We start from the raw sequence: 7,687 nt of genomic DNA, 5'->3' as shown, positions 1-7,687 counted from the left end.
CAAGTGCTGACCAAAGGTGAGCTTGTCAGCATCCTTTACCATCAAGGCGACTGCTGCTATGATTCGCAAACATGGGGGCCAATCTGCCGCAACAGGGTCCAGCCTTTTGGACAAGTAGGCCACGGGGCGCTTCCATGGCCCTAAGCGTTGTATCAGCACTCCATTCGCTATTCCCCTCCTCTCATCTACGAAGAGGTGGAAGGGTTTCAAAGGGTCTGGCAGCACCAATGCTGGGGCTTCTAGGAGGGCAGTCTTAAGCACCTCAAATGCTTGCTGTTGTTCCGGTCCCCAGACCCAGGGGGTCCTGTCCTTAGTGGCTTCATACAAGGGTTTAGCCAACTTCGCATACCCTAAGATCCACAAGCAGCAGTAGCCGGTGGTTCCCAGAAATTCTTGGACTTCTCTGGCTGAGGTGGGGACCAGGAGCCTTAGGATGGTTTCCTTCATGGCCTCGGTCAACCACCTGGTTCCTTCCTTTAGCTTGTACCAGTAACAGTAAGTAACAGTCTGCCTGCATATCTGCGCTTTCCTTGCACTGGCCCGATAGCCGAGCCTCCCAAGTTCTCGGAGGATGTCCTCCGTTGCCCTTTGGCACTCAGTCTCAGAGGGGGCCGCTGGAGCAGATCATCAACATATTGCAGTAAGGTGATGGAGCTGTGGTTCCGGCGGAAGGTGCCCTTTTCGTTGAAAAGGGTGGGGGAGTTCTTGAAGCCCTGTGGAAGTCTGGTCCAAGTAAGCTGCCCAGAGGTTCCCACATCTTCATCTTGCCACTCAAAAGCAAAGATGAGTTGGCTGCTGGGTGCCAGGGCTATGCTAAAAAAAGCATCCTTTAAATCTGGGGTGGTGTACCAAACATGTGTCAGAGGCAGGTGGCTCAGCAGGGTATAGGGATTGGGGACAGTCGGGTGGATGTCCACAACATTTTCATTCATCTTTCTCAGATCCTGAACTGGCCTATAATCTCTTCCTCCTGGCTTTCTGACAGGAAGGAATAGGGTGTTCCAAGCTGAGTGGCAGGGCCACAAAATTCCCGCCCCCCCCGAGTTGGTGGATGTGTGGCACAATCCCTCTACGCGCCTAGGCAGACATCGGGTACTGCTGGACCCGGACTGGCTGTGCAGTGGTCTTAGGTTGCACTATCACTGGGGGTCGGTGTGCTGCCAGCCCTACACCCGCCACCTCCGCCCATGCCTGCGGGAAGGTCTCTACCCAATAGCTCATCTCGGGGGGGCCACTCAGCCTGAAGGGGGAATTCCCTGGGGGAGAACAGACGAAATTCATCTGCAACAGACATGGTCAAAACGTGGAGGGGCTGCCCTTGGCCATCTGTAACCTTAATGTCACCTAGCTCAAAGTGAATATGGGCCCGCACTTTGGTTAGAAGGTCCTGTCCCAAAAGAGGAGCTGGACACTCAGGGATAACCAGGAAAGAATGGGTTACCTGGTGTCAACCCAGATCTACCCGTCGCTTGCTAGTCCAATGATAGGCTTTGGATCCAGTGGCTCCTTGAACCAGACTAATACTCTGGGACAAGGCCCCCGTGGGCTTGTTGAGAACCGAATACCGGTATCCACCATAAGTCCCACCGGCTTCCCCTCCACAAATACGGTTACCCAAGACTCGGGGAGGGGTTCCGAGCCCCGTTCCCCCTAGTTGCTGTCCGTCCCTGCCAGGAGGACTCAGGCATCACCACCCGTTTTATCTCCTGGCTTCTCCCGCTTCCGTAATTTGGGACCCTCCCACCTCCAGTGCCTGCGCTCCTTGCAGTACTAGCACTGTTCCCGATCTAGCTCTGCCTGGTCCTGCCAAGGGCGGCTAGAGTCACTCCTCCCAAAACCTTGTTTCCCATCCCCTCTCACCCCAGCCAACAGTATCTTTGCCATCTCCCTCTGTTGTCTCCTGTTCTCCTTACTCTGGTGCTCTCTATCTTCCTTCCTCATTCTTTCTTGTAATTCCTGGTTTCCTTTCCTAATTCTGTTCTCCTGCTCCTCAGGGGTCTCTCGAGTATTGAACACTCGTTCTGCTACCCTCAGAAGATCCCGAATAGCCATTCCTCCTAGTCCCTCTTGCTTATAGAGCTTTTTCCTAATATCCGGGGCAGCCTGATTTATAAAAGACATGATTACAGCGGATTGATTCTCCTCTGCCATAGGATCTAAGGGAGTATACTGTCTAAAGGCATCATACAATCATTCAAGGAAAATGGCCAGGCTTTCAGTTTCCCCCTGCATTACAGCTTTTACCTTAGCCAAATTGGTAGGGCGGCAAGCTGCTGCTCGGAGACCGGCCATAAGAGTCTGGCGGTACACTCGGAGACGCTCCCTACCCGCAGGCGTCCCAAAATCCCACTCAGGTCTGTTCAAGGGAAAGTGATCATCAATCAGGTTCGGTAGGGTGGTCGGTCTCCCATCGTCCCCAAGGACGTTCTTCCTTGCTTCTGTGAGGATTCTCTCACGCTCTTCTGTTGTGAATAGAGTTCTGAGGAGCTGTTGACAGTCATCCCAGGTGGGACTGTGGGTATGCAAAATGGACTCAAACAATTCAGTTAAACCCCTGGGGTCCTCAGAAAAAGGGGAGTTCTGGGCCTTCCAGTTATACAAATAACTGGAGGAGAAGGGCCAGTACTGATAGGTGCATTCCCCTCCTTCCCCTCCCCTGCCTAAGGTCTGGACAGGTAAAATCGGGGATCCCATCAAAGATGAGTAGGGCTCCTTGTCATTGTTCTCCTCCCGGTGTCTCCGAGGACATAGTCCCCTCGAAGGCCCTACAACCCTAGGTCAGGGTGTTGGCCGGGAAGTGGAAGAATCAGCCCCCTGCAGTAGGACCTGGGGCTGCTGTTGGGCATAAGGTGGAGGATTTTCCTCCAAATCCAGATCTAAAAGGGATGGATAGGGACCAGACCCTTCTTGGAGGACTGGTTTCCCAGGTTTCTCAGGGGAAGAGGCAGGAGTCTCAGGAGAGGCTGGGGGTGGCGATGGCACCTGGATAGTAGTTGTCAAAGCTTTGACTGGGGCTTTTGGTGGCCCGTGGAGAAAGGGACTGAGCCACGATGGGGGGTCTTCCACCAGAGCCTGCCATACTAATATGTAGGAATACTGGTCCAGGTGCCCCTTCAAGTAGGGCCTATTGATAACATCCGGGACTCTTTTGATGACTTCCAATGAGAAAGTGCCCTCAGGTGGCCAGCCAACATTGAAGGTTGGCCATTCCGTGGAGCAGAGTGTCACAAACTTACCTTTCTTCAGGTGGTCCAAAGTTCCGTCCTTTGGCGCGGACCTCAGAGAAATGACTCAGGAGGAAAGTCTTAGGAGTTACCTGAGCCTGTCCCATAGTAAGGAGAAACAGACCAAGCAGACCGAAGAGAACAAGGGAGGCAATACACGCAGTAAAACCAATTCTCACAGGACTCTCCAACATCCACCGGCCGGTCAGCCACACCACTCTCACAGGCGCAATGCCCTTCTCATTCACACTACCAGAATCAGACCAAGGATCCTTACCAAACAGCCACCCAACCAGCGTCCACTGGGGACATCGGCGTGACTCCTGATCGTCGGGGACGTCTCCCACGACTTTCGATAGTGGAACCTCGAGAGTAACTTGCAACCCTTTCCTTCCACCAAACGAGAATTCTCACCCAAACTCTAACCAGGACTTATGTCCTACCAGGACTTACATCCTACCAGGAGGTGGCCAATCCTCCTTCCGCGGCAAATTTTCTTAGAAACCTCGGTACCCTGGGCCGTTTGTCTCCTGGGCCAGAGTCAGATGAATCTATCCCGGGCGAGCTCCCAAATGTTAGGGTCCCGTTCCGACTAATCCCCGGAGAGTCAAAGTGAACACACGGTAATGCAAATCACACAACCAGGTTTTATTAAAGCAAGCTCGAGCCTGGACCGCAACCAGCCCCTCAGACAAATACAATGGCTGCAGGGGGAAGCGACCCCGAGTGGCGAGAAAGCCCTCTATTTAAGAGCTTTTTCAGCATTCATACACAAGGACCTGTACATTATTGGTTAAAATTCAGATAGCTAAATATTTGTCCTCTTTTGGTTTGGTCCCTCCACTTTACTTGAATCTTATTGGGTCCCGCCAAAACTGAACGGTCCTGGAGGGAGCAGAGAGGAGGGAAGGAGTGAATTATGAGGGAGAGGGGTCAGGGCTAGGTTCCCCTGTCCTTGATAGATGGGGTCTCTGGACAGCTGCACATTCCTCAGATAGATATCTCTGAACAGCCTTGATAAACCTGGGGCCCAGCACATCCCATTTGACCTGTATTGGCCCTCGAAGGTGTCGCTGCGGCTGCTGGCATCCTCGGTGCTCGCACACCCTGTTCCTGGGGGCCCAGTTCACGAAATAGCTTGTTTATACAAGAGGGCTGCACGGATGGCACCCCGTTCCCAACACCCTCTCACCAGAACTGCTACAATGTCTGCCTATTGCTACCTCTGCCCCCACTCCAGCCTTCTCTTTTCCATCCTGCAAAAGGCAACCAACTTGACTAAAATGAAAATCTGAATCCACCTCTTTCATATACAATAGTTCCCCATTGCCTGTGGATTCAAAATCTTTCTGCTTATAAGGCCTTCACTGTGTATTCATCCACCTCCACTCCCACCCCACCCCCCCCCACCCCCCGTTTCACCTCTCTCCACTCTTTCCTTTGAACTCTGGGCTTCAGTTGGACTTTCCAGTGGTTCCTTAATTTTCCTGTGCTATTCTCATTTCTGAGCTACATGTGCTGTTACTTCCACCTGAAATACAGCTGCCCATCCAACCTCAAGCTCTTCCAGCTCTCTAACTCCTACCCATCATCCAATTCGCAAGGTCCTCTCACCCCGAGACTGCATGAGGTGTCCTCCTCTTCCTTCCCATAGCACCTTATCCTAAATCTCATCTCTCCTCATTATTAAGTTACCTGGAATTCTCATTCCACTCCAAGTTCCAAGAAGGCAGGGTTCACATCCACAGCCCATTCACGGCTGCATCACCAGCAATAGCCACTATGCCTGGCACATAAGAAGTATAGTCTCTCTCTCTATCCATGGGTTCTGCATCCACAGATTCAACCAGAAGCAGATTAAAAAATACTCAGAAAAAAAATTACATCTGTACTGAATATGCAAATGTTTTTGTCTCACTATTCCTTAAGGAATATGATAAAACAACTATTTATATATCATCTACATTGTATTAGGTATTATAAGTAATCTAGAGATAATATAAAGCATATGAGAGGATTGTGTAGGTTATATGCAAATCCTATGCCATTTCATTTAAGGGACTTGAGAATACACAAATTTTGTTATATGTTGGGGGCAGAAGAGTCCTGGAACCAATCCCCCATAAATCCTTGGTTCCAACTATACTCAGTTAATATTTGCTGGGTTAATGACTCCCTCTATTAGAACATTCAGTGATATTCTATTGCACCTACTTTTTTCTTCCCAGAGTCATTTACTTGATAGAAACTTCTCAAGGTCTCTTATATATTTTTGGTGCCTGAATCAGGACTTTGCACACAATAGAGAAAAATGAGGGATTGACTCATGTTGACAAAAAAAAAAAACTATTTTTCATCTTCTTCTGTCAGCTTCGACAGCATATGAAACCAGTCATCACATGACATGAGCCAGAAATTAGGCAGAGGTGACATCAGGATTCAGATCCAACGGTGAGTTGAGTGGTGGGATCCATTTCAGGCCTTGAAATTGTCAAACACATCCCCGCAGAGCCACCTTCTCATTAAACAGACCCTAGGGTGAGTCAGGCATTTGCTTCTGAGACTCTGCCCTCTGTGCTAGTTAATTAGCCATAGCGTACAGTAATTGGCTTTTCTACTTAGGACAATATTATCTGAGACCTAGACCAACACAGGCTTTCCTAGGACCTGGCAGCAAATCCAAGCCCCTGGTGTCTTTCCTGAGCTCCAGGGAGAGTCTAGGTGGGAAAGGGGCCAAAGCATGTGTTTCTTCAGATTCCAGGGGGAGCAAGGCTGGGATTTCACGGCATATTTTCCTGAACATGAAGGGAAAGAAAGTCAAACAAAGTGATGGTTCGGCAACAGATGTTGAGCAAAATCAGTTAGGAAAATCTCTTTTGGGGTTGAAAGGAAAAACAGCAGAGATGCCTGTATCAAGGGTGACACTGACTCCCACCTACCTGGGATGTCTTTATTTTCTAGACTAAAAAGCTTCATCCAAGGGAAGATCAAATCCAAAGAGCTGTCTCACACCTTTCATCTGAATCAGCACAGATGAGTCTCAGAAAGCAGGGGATAAAAGCTAACTGGAGTCTAGCACCGTCACTATCCAGGACCAACAGCAGGGAGCTGGGTTTTGGGGGTGGAGGTGCTGATATTCATAAAGGCAACCACAGAGTTGGACTGTGAGTTATGACACGGACAGAGGACAGTCAGCCTTCCCCTAAGAGGCCCAGATGGAGAGACTATTGATCTGACGTGCTCCACATCACACAGTCCACCTGACCAGGCTGCCTGCCTACAGAAGGGCTTCCCAACTTTAGCCACACATAGATCACCTGAAACTTATTCACATCATGACCTTCCTCATAGGATTCAGTAAGAAAGGCCAAGTGTGGCTTCTATTATCATATTGAAAAAAAATCAGACAAAGCCAAATTAAACTACATTCTACAAAACAGCCAGCCAGTACTCTTCAGAGGCATCAGGACCATGAAAGAGAGATAAAAACAGACTTAGGAACTATCACAGATTGAAGATTAAATAGGTATGACTTCTAAGTGCAATGAGGGATCCTAGATTCAATTCTGGACCAGAAAAAGGACGTTAGTGGAAAACTGGTAAAATTCAAATAAGGTCTGTAGATTAATCAATAGTATCAAGTCAATGTCAATTTTCTAGTTTCACTGTTGTGTTATAGTAATGTAAGATTTTAGAATTAGTGAACAAAATATTGGTTGGAGGGTGAAGGATTATGGAAAATAATATCCCTGCAACATAGCTCCCAAAGAAAAATGGAGAGAGGTGCAGCTGCGAAGGAGAGAGGGGAAACTAGCCAAGGAACAATGGGCCCTGGAGGAAAGGGGCAGATACCGAATGCTGGGCCCTAAACCGTGACCTTCCCCCATGACTAATTAGTCCTAAACAGAAGCACAGCAAATACCAATGGGCAAGATTTGAGTACTCGTCCCTGGGACCTGGACTCTTATCTCCCCAGACAACACTGAGTTTCAACCTTTTTACAACTACCCTCCTAAATTGAAGTTTTAACCTGTTCAACTAGTCCCTGACGGTCAAGACTACACATACACAGCTCCCAATGATTACATCATTGTACCCTATAAAACCAAAATCCCCTCTGTAATTGATGTCCATTTTTCCCATCTGGAAAGTGGACCCCAACGGCACACAAGTCTGTGAAGGATAAAGGCTTCTCTGAATCTGTTGAGGTCTGCCTCCCATCCTCTTGCGTTCACAGAGGGTATCCGGAAATGCCCTCTACTGTTTCTGCAACTCTTCCATAAGTCTAACATCACTGAATTATTTTTTTTAAAAGGCAAATGAGTCTGATCACAATTTTTTTTACTGAAATAAATTTAATTGCTATCACTCTCAAAACCAAGGGTCATTATTCATAAAGTTAACTAGTAAAAATGAATACAGTGATTACCAGGGTTAGAGAGTGGGGACTGGAGTGATGTTGG

The 7,687-nt window shown here is 48.7% G+C and overlaps 1 pseudogene; it reads right to left on the bottom strand.

Moving 5' to 3' along the window:
- Positions 1-476: 476 nt before the first annotated feature.
- LOC124979373 (uncharacterized) lies at positions 477-3,331 on the bottom strand (annotated as a pseudogene).
- Between the last annotated feature and the right edge of the window lie 4,356 nt (positions 3,332-7,687).

The sequence above is a fragment of the Sciurus carolinensis genome, chromosome 3, assembly GCF_902686445.1.
Source record: "Sciurus carolinensis chromosome 3, mSciCar1.2, whole genome shotgun sequence".
Classification (NCBI taxonomy): domain Eukaryota; kingdom Metazoa; phylum Chordata; class Mammalia; order Rodentia; family Sciuridae; genus Sciurus; species Sciurus carolinensis.
This window is presented reverse-complemented; position numbering and strand designations above follow the sequence as displayed.